Source organism: Acomys minous, assembly GCF_964271855.1.
Source record: "Acomys minous genome assembly, chromosome: 12".
Lineage (NCBI taxonomy): Eukaryota > Metazoa > Chordata > Mammalia > Rodentia > Muridae > Acomys > Acomys minous.
In genome coordinates this window covers 62,788,987-62,803,235 of record NC_140493.1, presented here as the reverse complement: position 1 = coordinate 62,803,235, position 14,249 = coordinate 62,788,987, and the positions used below count along the sequence as shown (strand labels likewise).

Below are 14,249 nucleotides of genomic sequence, written 5' to 3'. Positions count from 1 at the left end.
TGAAGACTGGGGAAGAGGAGGTGTTTATGCCAGGTGACAGTTGATGTTCAATTAGTGTTGCAGTTGAAATTTAGGACTACGTAGAGAATAAGTCGACCTGCACTTTCTCCTTCAACTACCCACGCACAAGGCAGAATCATTCTTGTGGCAAATACGCAACTCCTAAAATCGGAGGCATTTCAAGGACTTTCTCAGGGCGTTTGCTTCTGGCTTGTCCATAGGGAGCTGAGAGTTTATACCTGAGACCCAGAGGAGGGCCTACGTGAAGGAACACTTAGGTGGAAGCAGGTTGGGGACAGGCCTGGTGAGACTGCGCTGAACCAGACATGAAGAAGTCTGGGCCGAGTGTGTGTCTGAAAGGAGGATGGACACACACACACACACACACACACACACACACACACACACAAGACTTTTTTATGGCTCTACTTTGGCTCCTTCGTAATAACTCTATGTGGCCCCAGACAGTGCTGTCACCCCTGCCTCCTTAGGATCCAGCCCTACCACGTCACTTTGTGTTACCTGTACGCTTAGGTACCTCACTGTGGTCTGCCCCTAAGCCTGTGCTCATACCTCCCTAAAATGTCTACTCAACCCTTGGCCCAGCCCCGTCTATCACACCATAAAGCTGTAATGCAATAACCATCCTCTTCAGGACTGCCTCCATGCCCGGTTCCAGTGTGGGGCTTTGTTCCAGGCTCAGGTTGTGCATGCTTCTGTAAACCTTCCAATATGCCTTCTCTGTGAGACTTTTTGGAGAGACTGTTAAATGCTGTCATAAGAATCGGGCACAAAAAAGCAAATAACTAACTGTGTCTGTGTAATTCAACCAAATGGAAATGAGGAAAGTGTCTCTCTTGCTGGTTCAGAAACCTGCGCAGCATTTAGAGAGACATTTCCTGTCATATAACTCATCTTTACTCCAGGGAAAGGACAGACCCCGGGACCTCATGCCACGAGGCTGACATCTGGGACCTCCTTCCTTTTCCTCCTGGCTCTAAAGGCTTAGCTGCCCGGCATTGCTGTTCACAGGTCTCTCCGCACTGCTCCTGCTTTTCTTTTGCTGAACTCACAGAAAGCAGCTGAGGCAACTGATCAAGTTCTTAAGTTTAAATGTCCTGCGAGTCAATGCAAGTTTGCTTTGGATAGCTGCCTATGCTACTTAATGCTTTACAGAGAGCAGAGGTCACATAGCTGTTACCCAGGAAGGAGAGAGAGAGAGAGAGAGAGAGAGAGAGAGAGAGAGAGAGAGAGAGAGAGAGAGAGATATGCAGAGACAGAGACACAGACACAGAGAGAGACAGAGACACAGAGAGAGACAGAGAGAGATCGATAGAGAGACAGAGAGACAGATAGAGAGACAGAGAGACAGATAGAGAGACAGAGAGATAGATAGACAGAGACAGACAGACAGACAGACAGACAGACAGACAGATAGATAGAGCATGTGTGTACTCTAACTGAAGATAGTGCCATTTCTCAATTTGAGACAGCAAGAAAAGTGGCCAGAGTGTCCGATAATAATACTGGGTTGGTTTTTTTTCTTTCTTTCTGTTTTCATTCTGTCAGCTTCTATTTCTTTTTAAAGACTCTAAAGCCACCAACTATGTAAGGATTTGTTTATATTCTCTTTATCAGTTAAGGGTAAGTTTGTGCAGCAAACTCTGAGAGAGGATGTGTTGGGCATTTCTTAGTGAGGTTTGAGCAAACTGCTTTACCTTGCAAGGAAATTTCAGTTCGCTGGAAACTCTTTTCTCCAGGGCTAAACTGGGGCAGCCTTTTCTTTGGCTCCCTAGTATAGAAACTCATCCAGGGTTCTGGAAGCCACAGTTGTTGAAGTGCACATGATGCCTCCTTTCGGCTCCTTTAATAGTTACCAGAGGAAACTGGTGTGATGTGGCATTTTTTTTTCCTTTCCCTTTTTCTGGCTCCATGGTGCATATTCCCTGCGGGCTTTAAACAGCTGCGTTCCTGAAGGAATTTATGACAGTCAGGGGGAACAACTGGTATTTGAGCTAGTGTCAACTGAGATCCCTCAGGGAGCCCCTGGCTTGTGACTGCTTTATTAAGCGCTCTTGCTCTGCAAAGATGCCCGCCATGCACTCATTAAATTCTTTGTAAAATAACAGAAAATGAAACAAGTATGTTTTGCAAGGACACTTTCCTTGTGTGCTTCCAGGTAGGGAGGAGCTCATCCATTGGGGCTTCTTCTGGTATATTTGTCCCTCTGTGAATGTCCTTCCGGGTTAAAGTGCACACAGAGTGAAACTGGCTACCCCAAAGCCTCAACTTCTGCCTTTGACTGTGGGTTCCACCATGTAGACCTGCCCGCCAGAAGAAGGCATCAGATCACGTTATAGATGGTCGTGAGCCACCATGTGGTTGCTGGGATTTGAACTTAGGACCTCTGGAAGAGCAGACAGTGTTCTTAACCTCTGAGCCATCTCTCCAGCTCCCCACTGGTGCATATTAAAAGGAACTTACATGTTGACATTCAAGCAGTTCCTGAGGGAAGCCATGATCCACAGTATGTTCAGTGGTATCAGCTGCAGGATACTCTGAAGAAGGAAAAAAAGAACTGGAATGTCTGGCAGAGCAGGAGCCGAGCTATTATATTTTCCCTCCCTTCAGTCATCTTCCTTTTATGTCTACCAGGCATCCCGCTTGAGCTGTGGAGGGAGGTCCATGAGCATCGTCTCCGTCTTTATGGGCACTGTGACCTATTCCCAGTGGTGGGCCAGGACTACAGATCGTGTGTGCCTGTATTTGCATTGGGTTCATGAAATAGTCTCTGAGTCTTTCAGTCAGATGTCTGTTCTCTAGAGACTGTGGTTTGTGGTTATATGGGGGTAGCCAGGTTTGCTCTGTGTGCACTTTAACCCAGAAGGACATTCACAGAGGGGCAAATATCCTAGAAGAAGCTCCAGTGCTCAGACTGTGCAGCTTGAATGACAGCTCACCTCACCCACCTCTCTCTACACTCTCCTCCTGTATGCCTATTTGCATCAGGGAGCCCTGTGAGTGTCCTGAGGCCAAGGCTGGGTCTTAGAATGCTAACATGCCTAAAGCACCGGACATTCTCTTTTGCCCATGATGCTCACCACCCTATGTACACATCTGAGCTCAGAACTCCCGAAATGAAGGTGAATGCAGCCCAGCTGTGATGTTAAGGTATAGTCTGGTTTGTAAGGCTTCTGGTCCAGCAAATGTCTTGCTTATGGGATGACACTGCACAGTACATGTCACTACTTACCCTAGGATGCACAGCAGGTAAATCTTGCGAAGTTGGGACATTGGAAATATGTGTTCTGAGTTGTACTCCTCCCAGCCTCAACTGCCTGTTAGCACATGGTCTGGTGACTAGGAGGGTAAGGTGCCTTGTCTGTGGGGGCATGTTTCTACTGAAAGGAAACTACATGCTAGGTTACCTACTGTGGCACAGTGACTGGAAATGCAAGTCAAGTAGCAGAGTCAGGCTGATGGGTTTTCAATTCCTTTCCATTGCCTCCCATCAGCCCCATCTCTGTGGATTTGCTAGGGAACCGCTAAGTCTCACCTTCCCACTCTTTCTTCTCCCACTCCTTCCTCCCTCTGTGATAGCTGGCCCACCTTCTTTATTGTCTGAATCTAACTGGAAACCATGGCAAAGCTGTCACATATGTGACTCAGCAATGGAACAATTATTTGCGCCCGGTGGCATGAGGGAATCCAGGATACAGTGTCAACATATTTCTCGGGCCACTCCTGGTTATGGGGCACAGGAATGTGTTGCTCTGCTGCCATCCTCTCTCCTAGGCTCTTGGCATACAGCCTCTCATGCCCACGTGTCCTTAGAGATGGAGTTCTCAGGCGTGTGCCCAAGAACCACCCGGAACAAGTACAGATTCCTTGCCTGGAAAGGACTCAGCATTTTTAATACATTTGCCAAGTGTTTCTGATGTCACCAGACCACTAGGGACCCCTGCTGTGGCTGTCTCTCATTGTGCCTCCAGATCAGCTTTTCCGTTTGTCCAAGTTCATTGAGGGCTACCTAAAAGGTTCCCTTGCTTCCTTTCATGTGCATAGCAAATGGAATAAGCAAAGATTCCAATGAGAGCATCCAAATACCTGGCTCTTTGCTTAGTCCCAGGATTCATAGAAGACATTGCATGTGGCTAGTAGCTTCATGCAGGAAACATGGGGGGTGTATTTAGATAGAGGTAAACATGAGGCATGAGAGGGGGTCCTTTAGGTCAATGGAGGTCCACTAGGAAAGGTGTTTAAAACAAAAGATCCCAGGGCTGAGAGCCTCTGTAGCAGAGGGCAAAGGCAGGCAGCCAGACCTCATAGGGTAGAAGACTTTAGGGCAGGAGTAGTGGGATACCTGAGGATACGAAAGTTCCTATGTTCTGCCTCCTGCAAACACCAGTGACCTTGTTGTCAGTGACCTTGGGATGGTGGCTCTGGTAAACCACTCACTGAGGCTGCAGGCTCTGGTTGGGAGATCTTGAGGTGTGGTGACAATGGGAATCCTATAGCTAAAACTGGATGTTAAAGCCAAGGAGCTGAGGACGTGAACAGAGGCTATGGTGTACAGGCTTATGTTTCTCTGCCCATCTGGTCCTGATTTTAACCTGTGACCAGTTGCCAATCTGGAACTCTTTCTCCCTGGGGTTCATAAGTTGATTTTTCTGAAAGATTTATTTGTTTATTATGTATACAGTGTTCTGTCTACATGTACAGAGGGCACCAGATCTCATTACAGATGGTTGTGAGCCACCATGTGGTTGCTGGCAACTGAACTCAGAACCTCTGGAAGAGCAGCCAGTGCTCTTAACCACTGATCTATCTCTCCAGCCCCATAAGTTGATTTTTTTAACCCTGTATGAAGTGCGCAGCATTAACTTTGATTATCATCATGTTGGTTTTTTAACTCATTATTCTAGAAATACCTCATGGTCCCGACTCTGTTACTTCATTAATTTATGATTCTTCCCAACACTGTGCCTAGAAACGAAAGCTATTTCTCCCCCTAAATTTGGAGAAGTATTTGGGAAGTATTACTGAGGAGGAAATGGTTGTCCTGGACCCAGTAAGCAGCAGAGGGTGTTGTCCTGAGACACTAAGTCAAGGGGTCCGGGCTGTTCCCAGCAGCATGTTTGGAAGATGTGAACGGAAGTGACTGGGTCAGCGAGAGCCATTGCTCATCAGCTGTGCACAGTGTCTAATGTGAAGTAATTTAACAGCTGGCGCCTACTCACAAGGGAGGTGGAGAAACAAGAGTTGATTACGGGTCTTCCAGGCCTGGCCAGAATCCATGGCACTCCAATAAAGTGCCTAGATACATGGGAATTACAGGTCAAATGACACAGGGGACAAGAGTCAAAGATGAGTCAGACTGTTGCGGAAATATCCTTTTAACCATCCATAAGCCCTGCATGTCAGTCAAGTCTCGAGCCATACAAGGACAGAACCACACGTGGCATGCGCTTGTGGCATGGGTGGGGAGTCTCTCAGCATTGCTTGCAGGGTGGTCTCACTCTAGGTGCCCCCCACCCCCATCTCTTCCGTGTTCCCTAGATCTCTGTGAGCTCATTTTCTCTCTTACTCTATAATGTTCTAGTAACAGTTTACATTTGTGTCCGTTTTTTTTTATCATTCTTAAGTAATTGCGGGTCCCTCTGATTAGTCCTAGCTCACTGTCCCTGTCTGCAGTGCAGCTTCTGCCAAGATGCTGACGAGCCCAGTCAGTATTCATCCACATTGCCTGCCGACAGCTGGCTGTCCTGAGCTCTGCTCTTCGCTTCTCTCATCTCCGCCCCGGGTTTATAGGAACTGCACTCGCAGTCTCCGTCCTACAGTGCAGCTCAGTACTGCTGAGCTCTTATCTGGACTTGCATCCTTTGATCTTGCCGTCTCTACCCGCTCCGTCACCTTTCACTTTCCCTGTAGCCTGCCTTCCCAGATTTAATCACAGGAGATGGCTGACTCACTCTGTCAACCTTTGTCCCCTCCTGATCCACACGATAACCTGGCTACATCTAACTTTGGCCAGACTTCCCCCGTGTTGGAGTAGCTGAAAGCGGCTGCAATGAAACACCCAAACAGGGCACTGCTCTCACACATCATGACTCCTTTCTTCAATTCAACTTTAGCGCCATTTAAAAAAAAAAATCACACTTTAGCGTCTAACCCAGTCAGAGGCCAGAAACTACTAACACCTTCCCCACCCCGCACCATGTATCATTAAAGCCTTCAGTTCTCTCAGTTAGGATCTACAAACCGTCTGCTTGTGGAGCTTTGCTGGGAATTGATAGGAAGCCTCAGATCTCTGCGACCCGTTCTCTTAGCATTCGTCTCTCGTCCCGACTACATTTTTCCTAGTCCCCATAGTCACTGCAAGACCAGTGAGCTGTCTTTCCATCTCATCCTTCCGTCTCCGCAGATCTCACACCTGCTGACCCCTCAGTAAGCCTTGTCAAATGGGTGTGGGTGTAAATGACCAGCAGCTTAGTCTCCTGGGCTCCTGCTGTAACAAAGGCCGCACACACACACACACACACACACACACACACACACACACACACACATTTGGCAAGGGGAAAACACTTGTTTCGTTGCAGGCAAGTTTGAGCCGTGGTGCTCAGGCCCTCATTTCAGAAGAGGGAAGAACTGAGCCCAGAGAGTGGTGCAGTGCTGGTGGACCTTGAGGATTCTGGAAGGTGACAAAGATGGGGTGATTAGAGTGTGAGCTCTGGCCCCTCACACTAGCACAGCCAGACACGAGAGGCCAACCCAACTTCTCTGCTTCCTCAGCAGGAAGGAGGCTGTGAGCAGGCTTGGACTCTTTGAAGCCATGTCCTCATCTGTAATGTGGAAACACAAACGACCCAGTTTCTAAGGTGACTCGGCAATAAATAGACCGGCCCATGGAAAGCGTTCCAAACAGGGCTGGGCAGCTCCATATGACCTACAACTCACTGCAGTGTTCTCTTTGAATTTTACAAGGTTTTTGAAGTTTCTTTGTCCTATTTTGCAAAAGGAAAGACTGGTGGTTGGGCTGGAGAGATCACGACATTCCTAGAACCTTAAAAAAAAAAGCTGGGCATGGTGTCAGGTCTTTTAACATAGTGCTCAGGTGTCCGCTATAGGTAGAACCCTGGGGCTCACTAGCCAACAAGTCTGCTTACTAGGTGAGAGGGACCCTGTCCCCGAACAAAGCACAGACAACCATGAAGGTAGATGGCACTGAATAATGACAGCCAAGGCTGTCCTCTGTCTTCCACACCTAAAAGCATGTATGTGTACACACACACACACACACACATATACACACATACATACATACACACACATACACATACACACATACACACACACAGATACACATACACACACATACACACATACACACACAGACACACATACATACACATACACACACAGACACACACATACACACATATACACACACAGACACAGACACACATACACATATACACACACAGACACACAGACACACACACAGACACACATACAGACACAGACACACACATACACACATACACACACATACACACATAGACACAGACACACACATACACACAGACACACATACACACACATACACACACAGACACAGACACACACATACACACATACACACACAGACACAGACACACACATAAACACACAGACACACATACACACATACACACACAGACACAGACACATACAGACACACATACACACACAGACACAGACACACACACACATACACACACAGACACACACATACACACACATACACACACAGACACAGACACACACATACACACATACACACACAGACACAGACACACACATAAACACACAGACACACATACACACACAGACACACACACAGACACAGACATACATATAGACACACATATACACACATACACATACATACATTCAGACACACACAGACACACACATACACACACACACAGACACACATACAGACACACATACAGACACACACAGACACACATATACACACATACACATACATACATTCAGACACACACAGACACACATACATACAGACACACACAGATACACACATATACACACACAGACACACACACATTCACAGAGGACTGAGCATCACAGAACTTACAGAGATGCTCAGGACTATTCGGGAGAGAAGTGATGACAGAAATTGGACTTGTGCTGAGATCACAGGGCTTTGCTGCTAAGTTCCTGAGAAGTTCCGAGTCCCTGCCAGATGAAATTACTTTACCCTCATTACAGAGACACATCCCCCTCCCCATTACAAATGTCCTGACTTCCCCTGGCAGAAGGCACCACATATTTACCATGCTGCCATATAGCTACAGTTGACCTTAGCCAGAGTGACAGTAGCAACAAATCCACATCCTGAGGAGAGAAAACAGCTGTGAGATCGCACACTGTCATCCAGCGGGGTGGAGGCGTTCTTACAGTTCCCCTGGCTCAGCCTTCTTCCCTGGAAGAGAAGAGGCTGTTTTCTCAATGCCAGGGCTTTGAGTGAAGATGACCAGACTGGAGGTGCTGTTGACACAGTCCAGATCGTTGCTGTGTCATGAAAGGGTGACACTTTATCATGTGCTCACAAAATCTCATCCAAGTGCGGCTGAAAGCCAAGAGGCAGATCACTGGGTGCTCTTTCCTCAGGCCAAGGAGAAGGGGGCATCCTTCCTCAGGACCAGTAACTAGTCACTCAGAAGAGAGTCCATTTTTCTGGAAGCTTCTCTCAGCTGCCCACTGTGGAGAAGCTAGGGGTCTTCACAGGAAGCTCATATTGTCAGCTGTATCGAGAATGTGTTACAGGGACCTTGAAATGATAAGGAAGGTGTGGGAGGGGCAGGTCATTTCCGTAAACCTCGGCTTCCCGTTCTGTAAAGTGGGTGACTTGCCTCTGTGATTGGTCCTTCGGCTCATATTTCATTAGTCGGGGAGTCTATGAACTGAGAGTTCAACCATGGTGATGCTGCATATACCGGCAAAGGCATAGGAACTAACATTATGTCGCACATACAGGATACACACCAGTTCTAGAACTTTCTGGCTTTGAAATAGTGGTTGCTTCCTTGACCTGATTGGGCTGACTCAGTTTCTTCCCCTGAGGCCTTGTTTTACCACCTGAAATTTCACTTAAGTCTACAGATGTCGATGTGGTGGGATCCTCACTGGGCCACCGTAGGGCTTCAGAGCCCCACTGTGTGGAACTCACAGTCAAGCACTGAAGTCAGGACACCCCAGAATTCTCTTTATTTCCAGAGATTTACTTCCTAGATGGGTCATTTTCATGTCATGATCCCTGGAGTAGGGACACCAACATCACCATTCAACTTGTTAGAAAGGCAAGCTTTCACAGGGATGCGGCTCGCTGGCCCAGCTCTTAACAACTCCTGCAGGGATCCCGGGTGCATGTGTAAGCTTGAGACCACTGGACTAGCCATCTAGGACACACTGACCTGGTCTGAGTTCTTAAGGGAAGGTGCTAGAACTCGATTTCAGCTCAGAGGCACAACTCTCTTGGAACCTCTAACCACATTATGATATTTTTCTTACGTGTCTCAGGCATTGTGGAAATTATCCATTTGTTTTGATGGGAAGTAAGCCAGTTTACCACACAATTCCACATGGACCTTCCAGGATTTTCTTCAAATTGTGATGCTTGGTGGAAAGTTCAGGCCATGAGTAAGACTCACAATAAAAATCTCAGTTTGAACTGTACCAACCAAGGACAATGCATGCAGTAAACCTAGACCCCTATCCAGATCTAGCCAATGGACAGCACATTCTCCACAATTGTGTGGAGAGCAGGGACCGACTCTGACATGAGCTATGGTGCCCCCTATTTGACCACTTCCCCTTGGTGGGGAGACCTGGTGACACTCAGAGGAAGAGGAAGCAGGCTACCAGGAAGAGACCTGATAGGCTGTGATCTTACAGCGGGGGACACGGTCCCTGTCTGTCACAGACCTAGGGGAACGGAATGGGATGAAAGAGGTGGGGGAGGGGGAATGGGAAGATACAAATGAGGGGATAACAAATGAGATGTAATCTGAAGAAATTACTTAAATGAAAAAAATTTTTTAAAAATCTCAGTTTGGGCAAGAGCCCTCACTACCAAGTGTCCTCAGGGGATTTCGTCCTTTGTGGATTCTCCTCTCTTTTAATCCATAGTATCATTGTCTATGGTGAGGTCAAAGCCGGGTTCCCTGATGCCCTCAGCAGAGAGAGACCATTGGACCGTTATCCCAGAAGTAAATGCAGACTTACTTAGAAGGTAGCAGGTGTGGCTTCTGGAGTGGATGCCTTGGGCCATCCTGACAGTGCCTAGCTCCAGCCTAGGGCCAAATGCTCAAACATGGCCCCTTCACAAAGATGAGAAAGGCAGGTGCCACTCAGGTGACTTTGGGGCTCAGGGCGTACCTGGGTTTTAGCTCCCCTGCACTTTTTGGGTGTGTGTATGCAGGCGCCATTTAAACAGCTATAAGCTCTGGTGCTCGTGCCCAGCCTTGACTGAGTGTAAGAACTAAGGGAAGAGAGCAGGGGAAAGGAGGGTGGGTGGAGGTGAGTCTACAGTGCTCGAATACGCAACTGTTTCCTGTTGGCCCCTCGTTCACAACTGCCCCGGAAGGTGGGTATTAGTGTTGCCTCGGCGTCTTCTCTCCTTTTCTGAAATATTGGCGTCACACCCCTTCAGCACCTCCATTTTCTCACCTTTGCAATGGGCACAGTTCCAGCACTTTTCTCAGTAGCTTGTCCCTATGGTGAAATCACTCTGAAAAGGAGGTTTTGAGCATCTTGTGAATGTGGGGGCCTCCGTTTTGGGAAACTCCTTCTGTGTACCTAGCTTCTAGTGTTGGATTTGGGTGTTATATGGGGATATGTTTCATGTGGCTTCCTGCCAGGCTACTGGTATTGGGGCCACCCCCCCCTCTCAGACTGTTGGACTTGAACAGCCGCAGTGAGGAGGTGTCACCCCTGGCAAGTCAGCCTGGACAGGTTGGCTTCACAGTCCTTTCCCTGCGCTCATCTTCATGACTGGCTTCACTGTTTCATTTTTTGGCTTTCTTTCTTATTCCTGCAGCTGTGGTGGTTGAGATTTAGGGCAAGGACTTGAGATCTTTTTTTCTAATCCCTTTCAAATCCTGTTTGAGCTGTAAAGTCCAGGAAGGGCATAGAGAAGTGGGAGGGATTCCCCTGCCTAAAGGCCGTGTATTGGTGCACTTTCTTCTGAGTTAGAGTAATAGCTGTAGCTGGGTGATTTTATAAGGAAGTTCAGGGCAGTTGGTGAGAAGCTTGCTGGGAACGCATGGGAACCTGTTTGGACTCCCAGCATCCACATAAAAAGAAGCTGGGCGTGGCTGCACCCTGAGTGCGGGTGGCAGGGCAGACGGATGGATTGCTGCAGTTGGCTGGCCAGCCAGTCTATCTAATAGGCTCAGGGTGAGACCTACCTCAAGAAGTAAAGTGGAGAGCAGTAGGGAAGGGCCTATGCCTCTGGCCTCCACACCACACACACGCACACACAGACCCAAGCACACACACATGTGTAAAGTAAAAAAGACAGCGTGTTATTTTGACTCAGAGTTCCATGTCGAGATGGAAGGCCATATGTGGTGCCCTGACCTGCAGGGTTCGACTAAAACTCGGGAGGGTAAGACACAAGGAAGGAGAGCAAGTCTGATTGATCAAGTTCTCAACTTTATTAGTCGGGCAGCAGCTTTTATAATTCAGAAGGCAGGGGAGCATATTGCTATAGCAACACAGTTGCCGGTTTTTCTCAAAACATAGGGAATTCCAGGCAGGGTCATGACGTCCTGCTATGCAGGGTATCTTACTTTGTCTTCATCTAGCTTTAGTCTAACTGTTGACTCACAACAGGGTCGCTCCATCCCTATCTGTCTTTGGCTGCTGACTCACAACAGGGTCAGCTAGTTTCTGGTGAAAGGTAAACTCTGGGAAAGACAGAGACTTAAGGTGCAGACTCGGACAAGATGGCTGAACATTGGTCATATGGCCTATCGTCCCCAACAATGTGGTAATGAATTTTTGCTCTTAGATACCCAAGCAGGCACAAGGCACTGTGTGATAAAGAAGTGTAGCGAAGATTGTGTCTCTTCTGGCCTTTGTCTCTCTTCTAAAAAGCCACCAGCACTCAGCAACAGAGGCCCTGCCCTGAGGGCATAGTCAGCCCCCACCCCTGGCAAAGGCTCAACCTCTGGGCACCTTAGCTGCATTAAGCTTGGCTTCTCCTCCAGCTTCACAGCTGGGATTAGATCTGGACGTGTGAGCCTCCGAGTGATGCTCAGGCCACATTCAGACAGCAGCTGGTTGCCACTCTTGTCTCTCAGACATTGTACCAGTGGAGTGGGGCATCTGTCTGGGGCCTCTGCAACACTCAGACTCAATTGCCTTGTCTTCCACGCTGACCATTTCGCTAGGGCCTCGTGCATGCTGCGCACATGCTCTAGCACAGAGCGGCGCCCCACACTCTGCCTCAGGCGACTGCGATCGTACAACGTCCCTGCAGGAGATGCCACGTAATCCGGTGCTAAGCCATCACGCCATCCGTGACCTGTGTACAGATCTCCGAGTCTGACTGAAAGGTTTTCTTATATAGTTGGCTGCAGAATATTCTCAGCTAATCGCACCTACTAGTTCCCAGCATTCCCTGGGTTCTAGAGCCTCTTACCTTGTTACCCACCACATTCATCCTTTCTGGGGGTGCTCACGAGCCCTCTCCACGTGTTCCTTCAAGCCAGACATTCGGTACTCACAAGGCAGCTCGTGTGTCATGTCTTTGACCTCAGCCCCTGATACCCCAGTGTGCTCTCTCCCCCTCCCCCCTCTACTTCTCTTTTAAAAGAAGTTTTTTGTTTTTTTAAAAATCTGTATTTTGACTGCATGTATGTCTGTATGCCAGGTGTGTGCATGGGCCCTTGGAAGGCAGAAGAGGGTGTCAGGTCCCCACGGAACTGGAATTACAGACAGTTTTTAGCTGGGAATTAATCCCAGGTTTTATGTAAGAACTGCTAATATTCTTCACAGATGAGCCATGTCTCCAGCCCTGCTGTAGTTTTCTTAAAGTCTGTCCTCTTAGCTCGGTCTTCTAAAATAGATGATGAGCCATTTGATGTTGGACCCTCTTTTTTTTTTTTTTTTGCCTGAGACAGAGTTTCTCTGTGTAACCTGGGCTGTCCTGGACTCGCTTAGTAGACCAGGCTGGCCTCGAACTCACAGCGGTCCGCCTGCCTCTGCCTCCCGAGTGCTGGGATTAAAGGCATGCGCCACCACGCCCAGGCATGTTGGACCCTCTTAAGCATCTCTTGTAGTCTTTGCCATGCTCTGTCATACTTGTATACTATGGCACAAATAATAAGATTAGTTTTTGACTCTGACAGAGTTTGACTGAAACTGCATCAGTGACTTTGTAGATTTATCTTGCAAAAAGAAGATCCGTGTGTAGTCCAGGGTCATGATCATGTGGTACGCACAGAGATGATCAAGAATTCTCCTAGGTAAGAATAAGATTGAATTTTGGAGGTTCTTGAGGTGTCCCCGAGTCTCAGGCTTTCCCCACAAGAGCCAGTGTGCACTGGGCCCTAATCTCTCATCATTGTTTTTGCTTAGCTTGGCACAACCTTACGCATACCTGGGAAGAGAGAACCTCAGTTTAGGAACTGTCTCCATCAGACCGGCCTGTGGACACGTCTGTGGGGACATTGTCTTGAGTGTTATGATGTAGACAGGCCCAGCCCACTGTGGGCGGTCCCTGGATAGTACAGCCCAAGCTGTATAAAACGAAGCAGCTGAGAAAGCCAGGGGAAGCATTTCTCCAGGCTCTGCCTTGGCTTTCCTTTAACCTGTAAGCCACATAACCTTTTCTACCCCGCTGACAGGAATAGTACTGGCTTAGGACCCCCAAGACCAAGTTCTCAGCACAAAGGATAAAGAGGGACAGAGGGCAGTTTATAAAGGTACAAGGGGAACTGTGTTAAGATGAGGTATTGAATTTTAACTGGGCGTGTTAATTCAGTGAGCGAAAGGGGGCTTTTGATTGCTGACCTTGGTAGTCAGCCTCAGGAGGAGGACATGGTCAAATAAGAGAATAGACCTTGGTGGCTAGCTTTAGGAATTTAAATTTTTAAATTTTTATTTATTTATTTATTTATTTATTTATTTATTTTTGTTTTTCGAAACAGGGTTTCTCTGCATAGCCTTGGCTG

The 14,249-nt window shown here is 47.9% G+C and overlaps 1 protein-coding gene across 2 annotated transcripts in view; it reads left to right on the top strand.

Moving 5' to 3' along the window:
- MATN2 (matrilin 2) overlaps positions 1-14,249 on the top strand; it is a 146,784-nt gene that overhangs the window by 33,675 nt on the left and 98,860 nt on the right. The gene's annotated exons all lie outside the window — the stretch shown is intronic.